Source organism: Podarcis vaucheri (genome assembly GCF_965113315.1).
Source record: "Podarcis vaucheri genome assembly, chromosome: 1".
NCBI lineage: Eukaryota > Metazoa > Chordata > Lepidosauria > Squamata > Lacertidae > Podarcis > Podarcis vaucheri.
In genome coordinates, this window is record NC_138759.1 from 131,207,087 (window position 1) to 131,224,209 (window position 17,123).

The 17,123-nt window shown below is 43.7% G+C and overlaps 1 protein-coding gene across 1 annotated transcript in view; it reads left to right on the forward strand.

Annotated features, from left to right (window-relative positions):
* The window catches only part of PARD3B (par-3 family cell polarity regulator beta), a 608,076-nt gene that overhangs the window by 39,379 nt on the left and 551,574 nt on the right, over positions 1 to 17,123 (forward strand). The window lies entirely within an intron of this gene.

Below are 17,123 nucleotides of genomic sequence, written 5' to 3' on the forward strand. Positions count from 1 at the left end.
AGGGGTCCTTTACCTTTTTATTCTGCCTTAGTCAGAACACACTTGGAATACTGTGTCCAATTCTGGGCACCACAATTTAAGAAAGATGTTGACAAGCTGGAACGTGTGCAGAGGAGGGCAACCAAGATGCTCAAGGTTCGAGAAACTAAGCCTTACAAGGAGTGCTTGAAGGAGCTGGGCATGTTTAGCCTGGAAAAGAGGAGACTGAGTGGAGATATGATAGCCACCTTCAGATATCTTAAGGGCGGTTTTCTCCTGCTCTGGAGGGTAGGACTCGAGGCAATGGCTTCAAGTTGCAAGAAAGAAGATTCCGATTAAACCTTCGGGGGAAACTTTCTGATAGTATGAGCTGTTTGGCAGTGGAACAGACTGCCACAAGAGGTGGTGGACTCTCCTTCCTTGGAGGTTTTTATGCAGAGGTTGGATGGCCACCTGTCATGGATGCTTTAGCTGAGATTCCTGTATTGCAGGGGGTTGGGCTAGATGGCCCGTAGGTCTCTTCCAACTCTACGATTCTATTATGCTTCTATTTGTTTTCACAAAGCCAGCCTTGCTTCATTGTATGTGTGTGAGATATTTATAATAAAGGAAATCACACACACATACAACATTTAATTCATCCACATTTTGAAAGCAATGAAGAGGCTTTGCACAGCTATCCCTGAAGCCAGAACAGCAAGAGGGATCGCTGCGCAGCCTGCATTCACTCCATAAGACGGACACACATTTCCCCTTACTTTTTAGGAGGGAAAAAGCATGTCTTATAGAGCGAAATATACGGTACTTTGTGTGTAGGGCTGTTGCTATGCCCTGTGCTCTGTTCTAATTCCCCCTCACAATGATAGCACCTGATGACGTGTCATCATGCTCAGGGGGGATAGTATGAGGATAAATTGTGTGTGGGGTTCTTTTTTGTGTGGAATTTTGAAGGATTTTTTCAGAATTTCTCTGGCGAGGGAGGAATCCTCATGGAAACGAAATGGGATGGGCTTCAGCGGGGCTTATGCAGAAACAAGATGGAGTGATCCACCTGTTCTTACCTGCCTGCTCCATTCAGAAGAATCCACCAACAATGAAGGCACCAAGATAGATAGATAGATAATATTTATTACGGCCATAGGCCCATACAGGTAAAAACAACACATAAGTGACAGCTTGTGCCGTGGGGGAAAAGAAAAAAAGAAAAGAAAAACAGTCGCTAAAACACCGCTCTAACAATAAAATACTATAAGATGGAAAGGCAAGCTACGCCTTAATTAGCTTGTAGCGCTCCTTGGCGTCGCTTTTGGGAGAGGACAGCGACCAGGAACCTAGCCACTTTCAGGGTTGTGTGGGGATCCTTATCCTGCAAGATTTGGGCAAGATGGAATTTTGGAGGGGTACCCTCTAGTTTCTGTATGATTGGTCCCAACAAATTTGCCCGTGGCACCTTGAACAAGGGGCAGGTGAACATAATGTGCTGGAGCGACTCCGGCGTCACCTTATCACATTCGCACGTGGCGGGGACTTGGCCCTTTGAGAATCTATGTCTCAGGACATTGGAGGGGAAAACGTTGAACCTCGCTTTGGTGAAGGCCAGTCTATGGGCAACAGTCGAAAGGGAGGAGAGGTATGATGGAACGCAATAAGTTAAAGTGATACCAATGTTCTGGGGCGAACAAACACCTCCCCCCAGCATATAATTTTGCTGTAAGTCGATGTCATCCAGTCTTTGACGGATCAGTCTTTGAGCAGTGATTTGGTCTAGTTTTAGGGAATCTGAGGGAGAGATTCCATAGCTCAGGAGTTATTGAAGTACAATATTGAAGTACTGATGACCTGTTGAAGCAGGGCAATCTTCGTTTTTATAAATATTGAAGGAAAGGGGGCAATGTGAGGATTCTGGGAGAGAGATTTCATAGGTCTGGGTGCCAGTTGAGAGGTGAGTGGTCTAGCAAGCTTTTCTTGTTCGTTGTTTTCATATGAGAGATCATCTGAAATGTAGACGTCGTTGGCTGCCTGCTGAATTCTGCCTTTTTGCTGCAATTAATGTTTAGTCTGCCACTGCAAAAAAGGTAGTTGATTCTAATGAAATTAATGGCATCTCTTCTTCCTTTTTTTGTATTATTTTCCCTGGTACAGTGGTGTCCCGCAAGACGAATGCCTCGCAAGACGGAAAACTCGCTAGACGAAAGAGTTTTCCATTTTGGAGGTGCTTCGCAAAACGAATCTCCTATGGGCTTGCTTCGCAAGACGAAAATGTCTTGCGAGTTCCTGCGGGTTCCCCCCTTTTGCTAAGCCGCTAAGCCGCTTATCAGCTGTTCTGATAAGCCGCTAAAAGCCGCTAATAGTGCTAATCCACTAATCTGTCAATGGGCTTGCTTCGCAAGACGAAAAAACCGCTAGACGAAGAGAATCACAGAACGGATTCTTTTCGTCTTGCGAGGCACCACTGTACTAACATGGCAAATACCAGTAATTTGCTTCTGCACATAAAATAAGCATATTGATCTGCTTTATACTGAACTGAGACTGCCAGGGCCTCTCCAGAGTCTTAGGCAGAAATACCTTTCCAGTCTTGTTACTTTTGAGCTATGCTAGCAGGGAATGAACCATGGAAATGTCTAAATTCAAAGCAAATCCTGAGCCGTTGTCCATTCCATTCTTTTATTAAGAGCTGTTGTCTCCAAATCTTTGCGTAATATTTGTGAAACACTACTTTATGGTGTTGCTTTCTGGCCCTGACTAAACACAAGCACATCAGATACTTAACTCAAAGTATATTAATCATCTATCCAAATCATACTTGGAGTATTGACCCTTTGTAATAAGTAGGCTTAAGTCAATTGGTCACAATGGATCTATTCTGAGTATGACTTAGTTGGATACTGTTATTCATTCCGTGCTGCTTTCAAAGACAGAGGTTTTTAAAATCCTGTATATAAAACAGCTGTTTCATTAAACTCAGGCCACGTTGGTTAGTGCTTAGAAGGTCACAGGCAGAAAAAAAAAGTTGGGACTGTTTGAATGACACCATTTTAAAACCCTATAAAGCATTTCACAAGCATTTATTCAGTGCTTTTTTTCTGGGGGTACGCAGGGGTACGCATACCCCTAAACATTTTGTGAATCTTTGTACTTTTGTCCATTTACTATAATTATTTTCCCCGATTTGAACTATAAAATAGTGATTTTCTTGAGCCAAAATGAGAGTACCCCTAAACATTTTTTAAAAGAAAAAAAGCACTGCATTCGTTCAACATCTTTACAACAGGCTTGCAGAGGGGATTTGGTGTAATTACCAGTTATTCTTTTCAAGTTGCTGTTTTGTGCTTTGCAGTATTCAACCTTTTCATTGTATACACAGCACAATCTGCCATCGCCCATTAAAAAAACAAACAGTGAATATGATAGCTTATTAAAGGGGAGAAAGAACAATGTTAAAGAGCTTGCAATCTATTGGTAGCCCAGTACAGTGGTGCCCCACAAGACGAATGCCTCGCAAGACGGAAAACTCGCTAGACGAAAGAGTTTTCCGTTTTGGAGGTGCTTCGCAAAACGAATTTCCTATGGGCTTGCTTCGCAAGACGACAATGTCTTGCGAGTTCCTGCTGTTTTTTCCCCCTTCCCCCCTTTTTCTAAACCGCTAAGCCGCTTATCAGCTGATCTGATCAGCAGATAAGCTGCTAAAAGCCGCTAATAGCGCTAATCCGCTAATCCGTCAATGGGCTTGCTTCGCAAGACGAAAAAACCACTAGACGAAGAGAATCACAGAACGGATTCTTTTTGTCTTCCGAGGCACCACTGTAGTTCCAAAATGTCTGCATAATAAGGTATTTGAGTAAATGTAAAATGAACCTGTGTGTGTGTGTGTGTGTGTGTGTGTGTGTGTGTGTGTGTGTTTTCAGGGGTGGGAAACTGGATTTTGCTGGTGGGCAAGATAGTTACTTCCTCTACTCTCAACAGAATTCTCCACCAATTCTGCAAAGTAATTGTTTTAGTACACTAACAAAAAACAATTACTGAAATATCTTAAAGTACTATTTCATCCTATAATTTCTCAAGACTGGGAGAAGAGAAAAGAAAGCATCACCAAGCTTTATTTATCACATTGTGAAGTAAAATATAGGGAATTTTAAAATGCCTATTAGTTCCTTACATAGCTTACCTTCTTTAAAGTTATGGTAGGCACCTGAAGCAATTTAACCATCTTAGAATTGTCAAAGATAGAATTCGCAGACATTTTTAGTTGTAAGGTTAAAAAATTGCTCCCCTTCTTCTTTAAAAAAGGGACATACATTTGAATAATGCACTGTTTCTAACTTAAGAAAATTACAGTATAATTAAATGTGGCAGGCTGTACATGTTTACTGTTTCTTGTTGCTAATTAACTGTTGGGATTGTGGAGAAGAGCTGGCTAACAGCTGTTTGAGGTAATAGGAACAGGGAGTGCTTTGGTGGTGATGAGCAAAACAACAAAGTCTTCTGGTATAATGAAAGTCTTATTCGTTCTATGTCTTTTCCATCCTTTGGAGGAACCAACTATTCTTGTACGCTGTTTACTTTTAGGAGGATGTTAAAGGAGTGGTTTGAAAGACGAGGGCAACCATGCCCCTTTTCGTTCCTGGTGTCTGGGAGCTTTCCATTCTGCCTCAGTAGCTCTTCCTGGCTCCGCTGCCTGGGCCAGCCTTCCCCTGTGTATAATTAGAGCAGTTTGCTACCTTTGAAGGTCCCCAAATCTGTAGCCCATCCACATCAGTAGCAGAGCCTACCCTGGGCCACCATAGATACACTTTCTCTGTTTCACCAGCTGCTAGTGAAACCTGCGTTATCTCTTGCATCTCCTTTGCTACCTTTTTAATTCCTTTCTCTTTTCATCTTTCTCCAGTCTTCGTTGCTCACCGCCCGCCCACCCACCCCGGCAAAGAATACGCCATTTCTTCTCGCAACATTTTGTTTAATAAGAAGCTAGTGTGCTGCCTCTCTCATTTATAACAGTGGTCCAGTATGAATGCAAAACACTGATCGATTGCTCTGTCTCCGCAACCTTTACAACATCCCTATAAAGCTAGGCAGTATTGTTACTTTTGCGTTACTGGTGACCTGGAAACTACAACTAATCCAGAATGCGGCAGCTAGATTGGTGACTGGGAGCGGCCGCCGAGACCATATAACACCAGTCTTGAAAGACCTACACTGGCTCTCAGTACGTTTCCGAGCACAATTCAAAGTGTTGGTGTTGACCTTTAAAGCCCTAAACGGCCTCGGCCCAGTATACCTGAAGGAGCGTCTCCACCTCCATCGTTCTGCCCGGACACTGAGGTCCAGTGCCGAGGGCCTTCTGGTGGTTCCCTCATTGCGAGAAGCAAAGCTACAGGGAACCAGGCAGAGGGCCTTCTCGGTAGTGGCGTCTGCCCTGTGGAACGCCCTCCCATCAGATGTCAAAGAGAAAAATAACTACCAAACTTTTAGAAGATATCTGAAGGCAGCCCTGTTTAGGGAAGCTTTTAATGTTTAATAGGTTATTGTATTTTAGTGTTTTGTTGGAAGCTGCCCAGAGTGGCTGGGGAAACCCAGCCAGATGGGCGGGGTATAAATAATAAATTATTATTATTATTATTATTATTATTATTATTATTATTATTATTATTGAGTTGCCAACATCCCCTGGTGCCCACAAACTTTCTGAATCTCCTTCCCACATACACTCACTTCCTCCTTGATCACGTGGTAGTGAAAATGGCTTACCTTTTTCTCGAAATGTACATAGAACTGAAGCAAGGAATTGGAGGATGGTGCTGTTTTCAACTTCCTCTTTCAGCTGTGTGTGCTTTTCAAGGTTGAGATGAATTCTAATGGGCCCAACTTTTGCCCACTTCCCTTGGAAAAGGGAAGCTTGTGTGCAGACTCTTTCTGTTTCTTGGGTATGTGTGTGAAGAGATGTTACCAGAGGAGGTGGAGGCCACAGCTCTCCAGTTGTGAAAGCTCCAGGTGTGCCCATGAACCTAAAAAAGTTGGCATGTAGTGAATTAGTTCTTGGTTGTGATGAGAATTCTTTAGCGTGGTGGTTCAGAGTGTGAGCTTGCAAGGCTTATGTTTCAAATTTCGCCTGTAGCTGTGAACTTATTGAGTGGCCTTAGGCAAACCATTCTTGTTCATCCTCATCATTGGTATGGGGATAATTACACCCAATTTCCTTCGCAAGCTGTTGTACTAATGCTCAAGTAATGTTCAACTAATGTTTGTGAAGTGATTTATAGAGTGTTCAAAGTATCTTGTGCAATGCAATCCTCACCGTGTCTACTCATAAGTAAGTCCTACTGAATTGTAACTGTAATCTTTTATAGTTTTATTAGGCATGATTCTTCAGGTTGTTGTTGCTTTTTAAAAATAAAAATGAATCCACAAACACTTACAAGCAACCAATCTCTGCAATGTTTTTATCTTCATAAATTGTGTTTCTTCTGCCCAGAGATCAATTCAATCCATTTGGAGGGGTTCATGGGATTAAGAAGTCTAGGAAAGCGCAGTGTTGATTGACGTTTGTAATTGCACATCGTTGTCCTTCTCTGTGTGAACTATTTTTCTTTCTGCTCTTCAGGTCTGAGAGCTCTTGTCTCTCACATGACAACTGTGCATGCTAGCAAGATGATGTATGTTGCCAGCATAGCAATACACTTAAATATTTTAAATGACTAAAAGTCTCCTACTAATTTACAGTGAATTTGGAGAAGATAAAAGCCTGCATATCGCAGAACAAATGGCCAAAAATATTCATTGAGTCTATGTGGGGAAATTGCGTGGTTCAGAATTTGCAACTCCGGTGGTGTATTATTAGTAAAATCTAATACAGAACTTGAATGAAAGGCAAATTAAAACATTATGCATTTAAAATCCAGTCTAAAGACCTTTATTGGTCAATCTGCTGTTATCATTCTACTTTGCGAAACATTATTTCATTGCCTTTTAAAAATCTGTCATATGCTGGAAATATTGAAATAATTAAACACGTTTGATTTTATGCATACATTTTCTAAAATTAACTGCCTTTTTCACACTAATCTGTCTTGTCTCTAATTGGGTTGAAATGTGTGAAAGGGAGAGCGCTTGATACAGAACAATTTTTCAAAGGGAAGCCGAGGAGCAGTCAACAATTGTGAGTTATTAGGTATCGCTTTGTTCAGGGGGTGGGAGGAGAAGAAAGCCGCTTGTGCTAACAAGGGACAGTAGCTTTTGCACCAACATCCTTCTTACAGGTTAAATAAAGCATTTACATATTTGTTACAAACAGATGCTGAATATTTATGTGGCGGTTAAAATACATTACCGTTTTTTTCTGAATGGAAGGGATATGTGATGCTCTATAATAAACAGCGGAACACTTTCACTTAATTTTCTTTTGCATGTATTTAAAATATTACATCTTTCTCTTCTTTACCGATGCATTTTTGGGTGGTTTTGAATATTCAGATTCACAGGGAATCTGTGTCTTAAGATTTCCCCCAACTTACTTATTACAGTCCCTTTTTCTAGGGTGTGGAAGTAATATTCAACATGTTCAAGTGTTGAGCAACAACACCTGCTCATAGAAAATGTCAGTTCTCCTTCTGCATTATCATGAAGTTTTGCAACCTAGCTATACGAATGCAAAATTTCATGCTGTGCTTAAAATTATCACATAAGAGTTTTATAATTTGGGCACATCTGTTTTCTCTTGCGACTTTTCTCTGAAACGTCTGTCAATTATGTTGGGGTTTTAGTTTCTCTCTTCTGTGGTGTGAGTCACTTTGTATTGGTTTATAGGAAGGAAAGGTAGCTGTATTGATCCATAAGGGGGAAAAATCTTCCAAAACCCACAGTGGAGGAATACATTTTTTTTTTTTTTTGCTACAATTTTGTTAGCTGTATTTAGGACCAACCACAATGCATTATCTGACTGTGTATTTAAGATGTTATTTTATTTCAGAACTGTAGCAGGATATGGAAAACAGAACTAGCCATCCTTTTTGCTCTCCCAATAGCCAATATAGTGTGATGCCCCTCAAAATACTGGTATATTCTAAAAATACACACATATCTGTACAATCTTTATTTATCAGACTTGTACATTAGTTCTCCCAAAGCTGTAAACTCTGTATGCAGTTGCAAATTTGGTTAACCAGTTCCCCCATAAGGCAGAAAGTTGCATGATGAGTACACTCGACATTTAGGTTCAAAATAGATACAGTGGTACCCTGGGTTACATACGCTTCAGGTTACACACTCCGCTAACCCAGAAATAGTGCTTCAGGTTAAGAACTTTGCTTCAGGATAAGCACAGAAATCGGGCTCCGGCAGTGCAGCGGCAGCAGGAGGCCCCATTAGATAAAGTGGTGCTTCAGGTTAAGAACAGTTTCAGGTTAAGAACAGACCTCTGGAATGAATTAAGTACTTAACCCGAGGTACCACTGTACCCATCAACAGCTAATATGGAGATGTGAATATAATAGTAAAGATTTGTTTGACCCCCTTAGGCTGCAATCCTAGCCCCACTTACTTGGAAATAAGTCCCAGTGGATTCAGTAGGAACAACATGAGTAGAAGAAGAAGAGTCTGGATTTGATATCCCGCCTTTCACTCCCCTTCAGGAGTCTCAAAGCGGCTAACAATCTCCTTTCCCTTCCTCCCCCACAACAAACACTCTGTGAGGTGAGTGGGGCTGAGAGACTTTAGAGAAGTGTGACTGGCCCAAGGTCACCCAGCAGCTGCATGTGGAGGAGCAGAGACGCGAACCTGGTTCCCCAGATTATGAGACTACCGCTCTTAACCACTACACCACACTGGCTCTCTGGAGTAGACATGGTTAGGATTGCTCTGGAAATGCTATAGATGTTTCTAGAATAATGCACCAGGTAAAAAGCAGAAAGACTGATTGATACATACCTAGTGTCCAGCTGAGTGGTGGTTGAATTCTGCCCAAGTCTTTTGGCTATGCAAACATGAAAATAGCAACCTTTTCTCTAATGAATGTTTGTAGGATTTGTTATCGCACCCAAGAGAATTCACCGATGCTTGGGAAGGGCTGACTTATTTTCTGTACGCCTTAGGGCAAAAACATGGTCTAGTTTTCCAAATCTTTTTGCAAACATCTGCTTCTCTGTAACACGATTTGGGTGAGTTTGAAAGTATGACATCTCTGGAGGAAGTATGGAGAGATATTTCATCCTGTGCCTCTGTAATAAAAATCTTTTATAAAAGTGAGAGGTTAGGAGGCAAAGGTTCATGTAGTCTTGGTTGTCCGTCCATCCCCCCTGCCCCTTGAGGCAACGGGTTTTGAAGCAGTGGTAATTTCAGAATTCCAGAATTGCCTTTATTTCTTTCAAGCGGCTTCTTTTCAATTTTGCCTCCTGCTGCTACTGAAAGTGAAAGGAACAACCATACAGGAAAAAGACTGTGCTGTGTTCACTTCTTCTGAGAGGCAGTGGGTGGCAGAAGGAACATGGCTGGTAGTTGTCCTCAGGCAGCAAACTAATAATAGGAGAAACAGCTTAGTGCCTATAAAACACCTGGGCTGCCTTGTCAACTGCTATGATAAACACATCTCTGTGAGCCATACAAGAGGCATTTGGGCAGGAATACTTGTTTTTAGTAGGTTGGCGAAAGACTTGGGTGGTTCTTATTGTACAAGACCTCAGACTTGACCGTGCCTTTGAAATAGTGCTATTAAGATCAAAGGAATGTATACAAAGCAGAAAGAAATGATATTTTACAGTGTAAACCTGTGTAAAAAAGAATGTTATATCAAACAGTATAATGAGAAGGATGGGAAGGATTGTGCTGTTAACTATATGGACCTTTGTCGGCAAGGTGATGTCTCTGCTGTTTAAGCTGCTGTCTAGGTTTGTCATTGCTTTTCTCGCAAGAAGCAGGCGTCTTTTAATTTCGTGACTGCTGTCACCATCTTCATTGATCATGGAGCCCAAGAAAGTACCGTATTTTTTGCTCTATAAGACTCACTTTTCCCCTCCTAAAAAGTAAGGGGAAATGTGTGTGTGTCTTATGGCGTGAATGCAGGCTGCACAGCTATCCCAGAAGCCAGAACAGCAAGAGCGATTGCTGCTTTCACTGCACAGCGATCCCTCTTGCAGTTCTGGCTTCTGGGATTCAGAATTTCTTCTTCTTGTTTTCCTCCTCCAAAAACTAGGTGTGTCTTATTGTCTGGTGTGTCTTAAAGAGCGAAAAATACGGTAAAATCTCTCACTGCCTCCATTTCTTCCCCTTCTATTTGCCAGGAGGTGATGGGACCGGTGGCCTTGATCTTTACTGTAATCAATAAAGTTGTGGCCAAATATTTTGCCCAATAACCTTAAAAAATTCTGTGTCTGTGTGAATTTCTTTATGCTAATGGGGGATGGTTTGAGGGTCTTGCCACGCAACCAGCAAAAAGGCACCCAGACAACACAAGGAATATTGTGGCATGGATAAAACTCCCCCCCCCCCAAGGAGTTGGCACTTTTTTGCGGGGAGGGCACTGTGGGCCACATACAGCCCAAGACCTGCAGGGTAGCTACCCCTGCTTTAGGTGGTACCTCTTTGATTATTCCTTTGTCCACAAAAATAGTATAGCTTGACATTTACATATCCTGTGTTTTGTTTGTGCAGATGTTGTTCTTGTTGTTGTTTAGTCGTTAACTCGTGTCCGACTCTTCGTGACCCCCTGGACCAGAGCACGCCAGGCACTCCTGTCTTCCACTGCCTCCCGCAGTTTGGTCAAACTCATGCTGGTAGCTTTGAGAACACTGTCCAACCATCTCGTCCTCTGTCGTCCCCTTCTCCTTGTGCCCTCCATCTTTCCCAACATTAGGGTCTTTTCCAGGGAGTCTTCTCTTCTCATGAGGTGGCCAAAGTATTGGCTCCTCAGCTTCACAATCTGTCTCCTTCCAATGCAGATAGTGGCTGGTAAATCATAGTTAGTGGTTTTCCTTGAATATGAAGATGGTACTTGCTTCATTCCTACCCTAGTGCGAGAGGGGATAAACCATGGGTAGGCAACCTAAGGTCTGGGGTCGGGTGCGGCCCAATCGCCTTCTCAATCTGGCCCGCGGATGGTCCAGGAACCAGTGTGTTTTTACATGAGTAGAATGTGTGCTTTAAGTGTGAGGTCCAGCGCCGAGGGCCTTCTGGCGGTTCCCTCACTGCAAGAAGCCAAGTTACAGGGAACCAGGCAGAGGGCCTTCTCGGTAGTGGCACCCGCCCCGTGGAACGCCCTCTGACCAGATGTCAAAGAGAAAATTAACTACCAAACTTTTAGAAGACATCTAAAGGCAGCCCTGTTTAGGGAAGCTTTTAATGTTCAATAGGTTATTGTATTTTAGTGTTTTTTTGGAAGCAGCCCAGAGTGGAAACCAGCCAGATGGGCGGGGTATAAATTATTATTATTATTATTATTATTATTATTATTAAAATGCATCTCTGGGTTATTTGTGGGGCATAGGAATTCGTTCAGTCCTCCCCCCACCAAATATAGTCCAGCCCCCCCCCAGGTCTGAGGGACAGTGGACCACCCCCCTGCTGAAGAAGTTTTCTGACCCCTGGGATAAACCATGAACCCTAGCTTAGCAGTATGTCCAATCCGGGGATCATGGTTTATTTCACTTATGTCAACCTTTGTGGTTTGTTAAACTTGCCCCATTTTCTCATAGTTGTTCCTTGAGCCTTTAATTATGTCTTCTGTTGGAAATTCCATCCCTTCCTAACAACTGAAATAAATCTTTGCATTCCATTGATTTCTGTGGTGTTTTTTATCTTGAGGCAATATGTTTAAAAACGGTGCAGAGAAACATGATTTACCTTTTTTTAATTTTTGAAAGGGCATCCATATTACCATTCCATCAAACTCCATTGGTCATTTTTTGGGTCTCTGGGTAATGAGAAGAGGCAAAGCAATAAAAATTTGAAAATTATAGAACCTAGCTTTATTCACTGAACTCCTGGTGCAAGACGTGAACTGTCATTGCTCTTATAAGGATCAATCAAGTTCCAATGTTAAAAATGGAATTGTCCTCCTTCAGCTTGTTATTAAATCAATGACAATTTTATTGTGTGTGTTTCCCCCTCCCATTTTTTTTTTAATCTGAGCTTTTTTCCATGGCGTTTTGTTGCCTTCTGTGTTTCCTTCATCTGCTTTTACTATTGGTGAGCAGTGTATCTAGATGCAGAATGTATGAATCAGGTAAAACAGAAATGTGTGTTTCTCATTACTTGTCAAGAGGTTTCGTATTAACAAACCCCACGTTTTGAGATGCGAGACTACATGAAATTCCTTCTTGTGGTCCGTTCACACATAAAAATGACCAGCAGTAACTGCTGGTGCAGATGCAACACAACTGGGGAGAGGACTGTGATGTTGTCTGTTCCTTGTCCTCCTTGTATAATAATAATAATAATAATAATAATAATAATAATAATAATAATAATAAATTTATTGATATCCCACCCTCCCCAGCCAAAGCCAAGCTCAGAGTCCTCTCTTGTCCAGGCATGGACGCACAACTCAGTCCATTTTGTTCACAATGAGAAGCCATCAAGCAGGTCTTACCAGGTCCCTCCAGTCCCACCTTCCTCCTCCATTGACACAAGCAACAAACCATGAAGCCTCGTCTTGCCGTTTTGTCCAAATTTGGGATTGCGGGTTGTTAACCCTGAACAAAACGTGATCAACTTGCAAAGAACAGACCATGGCTTCACAATCGCACAAGGCTTTATGGCTTGTTTGGCGCTTCTGGAGATGTACTAAATCCCCATGAGCCGTTAACCATGGCTTAAAATTAAATTCAAATGAAGCCATCCTTTTAACCAGCTTCAAACCCCGAAGACTGTCTCCTCCTTTGTTTTAACTGTGGTTAATGTTAAGGGTGGTGGTGACTGTGGACATTTTAAAGAGGGAGGGGTGGAATTTGTTTCCTGTTGCCTGCTACTCAAATCTCTTGAACAGGAACGTTTATTTTTGTAACAAAATAAAAAAAAATTCCTTCTAGTAGCACCTTAAAGGTAAAGGTAAAGGTACTCCTGCCCATACGGGCCAGTCGTGTCCGACTCTATGGTTGTGCGCCCATCTCACTTAAGAGGCCAGGGGCCAGCGCTGTCCGGAGACACTTCTGGGTCATGTGGCCAGCGTGACGAAGCTGCTCTGGCGAGCCAGCACCAGAAACACATGCAGCACATGGAAACACCGTTTACCTTCCCGCCGGAGTGGTACCTATTTATCTACTTGCACTTTGACATGCTTTTGAACTGCTAGATAGGCAGGAACAGGGACCGAGCAATGGGAGCTCACCCTGCCGCGGGGATTCGAACCGCCGACCATGCGATCGGCAAGCCCTAAGCGCTGAGGTTTTACCCACAGTGCCACCCGCGTCCCTAGTAGCACCTTAGAGACAAGCTAAGTTAGTTATTGGTATGTGCTAGTTATTCTTTCATTTCTTTATTATACGTGATGGTTAATCCTGGTCTGTCAGAAACCATTATGGTGACACTTTTTAAAAACAATCCCATCACACCTATGGAGATATATATATATATATATATATATATATATATATATATGCAGGTTTTGGTGTCTTCGGGTGTCTTCCCGTGTAAGAGTCGGGGTGTCTGTGCGACGTTTCGACGAGGTCTCACTCGTCATCTTCAGGCTGGTGCTTTCGGCTTCTTGTTACTGGAACAGAGGCTCTGTTCCAGTAACAAGAAGCCGAAAGCACCAGCCTGAAGATGACGAGTGAGACCTCGTCGAAACGTCGCACAGACACCCCGACTCTTACACGGGAAGACACCCGAAGACACCAAAACCTGCATTCCTGTACCCGTGAAAATCTACGAAAGCATATATATATATATATACACACACACACACACACACACACACACACACACTCTTTGGGAATGGGAGGGACGCGGGTGGCGCTGTGGTCTAAACCACAGAGCCTAGGGCTTGCTGATCAGAAGGTTGGCGGTTCGAATCCCCGCGACGGGGTGAGCTCCCATTGCTTGGTTCCTGCTCCTGCCCACCTAGCAGTTTGAAAGCACGTCAAAGTGCAAGTAGATAAATAGGTACCGCTCCAGCGGGAAGGTAAACGGCATTTCCGTGCGCTGCTCTGGTTTGTCATGCTGGCCACATGACCCAGAAAAACTGTCTGTGGACAAACACCGGCTCCCTCGGCCTATAGAGCGAGATGAGCGCGCAACCCCAGAGTCTTCCGCAACTGGACCTAACCGTCAGGGGTACCTTTACCTTTTTATACTTTCGTTACAATGATGATGATGAGCTCTATATGCTTCTGCAGCTGGCTGACTTTTGGGCACTTATAAATGCTGACAGCATAATACATCTTTTCTTTTTTTTTGTTCTACTCTGTTAATAAATTATATCTATGCTCTTTCCCTTCAGAGGAAACATTTAATATAATAGAATAAAAAAATAAAAAAATAAGCTTAAGTTACTTTTGGCAACAACCATATTTCAGCTACATTAAAAACTTAAGCAATAGCAGGGAAATTAGAGCTCTTTATGGCTATGCACGTCAGTTAATGTTTGACTCATTTCCTTCTACTGGGAACAGTTAACTTCCCCTTGTATTTTTTCCTATTGTGGTTTTTGAATTGCTATGTATTTGGGCACAATATTGTGGAAAACTGGTGTTCTAATAGTAATAATAATATAGTTTATTAAATTTGTATACCCCCATCTGTAGATCTTTGGGGGATTCACAGCATAGAATTACAATATCAAAACCACAAAATACATAATAAAAACAAGAACAAAAACCAATAACACCCCCCCAAAAAAAACACATTTTGAAGGATGTCAGATGTCAATCAGTAAAATCAGATGTCAATCAGGAACGTTTTCACCTGGCCCTTAAAGGTGTATAATGAAGGCGCCAGCTGAACATCCCTGGGGAGAGCATGTGCAGCCATTGCAGAAATTAAGTAGATGGCCAGTTGGTGATTTGATCCCATTCTAACTCTGGGTTGGACTAGATGACCCTCAAGGTCCCTTCCAACTCTACAGATGCTTCAGGTGCACCCGAACCCATCTATCCATCGCAATGGAGTATCCTAGATCCATTGTTGCACCCCAGTCTTCAGGTTACATTAGAAGGCAGAGGTAAAGGTAAAGGGACCCCTGACCGTTAGGTCCAGTTGTGGCCGACTCTGGGATTGCGGCGCTCATCTCGCTTTATTGGCCGAGGGAGCCAGCGTACAGCTTCCGGGTCATGTGGCCAGCATGACTAAGCCGCTTCTGGTGAACCAGAGCAGCACACGGAAACGCCGTTTACCTTCCTGCCGGAGTGGTACCTATTTATCTACTCGCACTTTGATGTGCTTTTGAACTGCTAGGTTGACAGGAGCAGGGACCAAGCAATGGGAGCTCACCCCATCGTGGGGATTCAAACCGCCGACCTTCTGACTGGCAAGTCCTAGGCTCTGTGGTTTAACCCACAGCACCACCCATGTCTCTGAAGGCAGAGCTACTTCTTGCCTATTCCTTCCCCAGTGAACGCTCTGAATAATTTATTTCTTACTAATGACAGGCAACCGGAGCTCACAATATGAAGCTGGCATTCAGGGCCGTCTTAAGCATATCCGGTGCTGTGGTGCAAAGATCCCTCCAGCACCCCCAAGCCGTTTCCCAGAGTTGTTGACTTGTCAACCTTTTCCCAAGGCTCTGCAGGGATCGCTCTCCTCCCGCGGAGGCTTGGGAGGCAAGCTGCACACCCACCAGCCATATGGTTGACGGGGCACAGCTGGCAGGTGTGCAGGGAAAGGGGAGGCCAGCAAAGCTGCACAGCTCCCCAATTCGCTGGGACGCCCCGAGAGGCCGACGCCCTGGCACAACGCACCAGTAAGCTCAATAGGAAAGACGGCTCTGCTGGCATTGTACTAAGGACCATAATAATAATAATAATAATAATAATAATAATAATAATAATAATTTATTATTTATACCCCGCCCATCTGGCTGGGCCTCCCCAGCCACTCTGGGCGGCTTCCATAAAAACCAAAAATACAATAAAATATCACACGTTAAAAACTTCCCTGAACAGGGCTGCCTTAAGATGTCTCCTGAATGTCAGGTAGTTGTTTATCGCTTTGACATCTGATGGGAGGGCGTTCCACAGGACGGGTGCCACTACCGAGAAGGCCCTCTGCCTGATTCCCTGTAGCTTTGCTTCTCGCAATGAGGGAACCGCCAGAAGGCCCACGGAGCTGGACCTCAGCGTCTGGGCAGAACGATGGGGGTGGAGATGCTCCTTCAGGTATACTGGACCGAGGCCGTTTAGGGCTTTAAAGGTCAGCACCAACACTTTGAATTGTGCTCTGAAACATACTGGGAGCCAATGTAGGTCTTTCAAGACCGGTGTTATATGGTCTTGGCGGCCGCTCCCAGTCACCAGTCTAGCTGCTGCATTCTGGATTAGTTGTGGTTTCCGGGTCACCTTCAAAGGTAGCCCCACGTAGAGCGCATTGCAGTAGTCCAAGCGGGAGATAACCAGAGCATGCACCACTCTGGCGAGACAGTCTGCAGGCAGGTAGTGTCTCAGCCTGCGTACCAGATGGAGCTGCCCTGGACACAGAATTGACCTGCGCCTCCATGGACAGCTGTGAGTCCAGAATGACTCCCAGGCTGCGCACCTGGTCCTTCAGGGGCACAGTTACCCCATTCAGGACCAGGGAGTCCTCCACACCTTCCCTCCTCCTGTCCCCCAAAAACAGTACTTCTGTCTCGTCAGGATTCAACCTCAATCTGTTAGCCGCCATCCATCCTCCAACCGCCTCCAGGCACTCACACAGGACCTTCACCGCCTTCACTGGTTCTGATTTAAAAGAGAGGTGGAGCTGGGTTAGAGACCATCTAAATCATTGTTACCTAAGGTAGCGTCCTCCAGCTTGGTGCCCTCCATATGTGCTTGGGAGACAGCTCCCTTCACCCTTGCTCATGCCGGCTGAACTCTGATGGGAGTTGTAGTCCGAAACAACCAGAGGCATAGCTGTCAACTTACAGATTTGAAAATAAGGGGACCAGCAGCCTCGAAAATAAGGGATCAGCAGCCAAAATAGGGGATTTTAGTCAACCAGCAGCCAAACGAAGCCTCAAGCGGTGG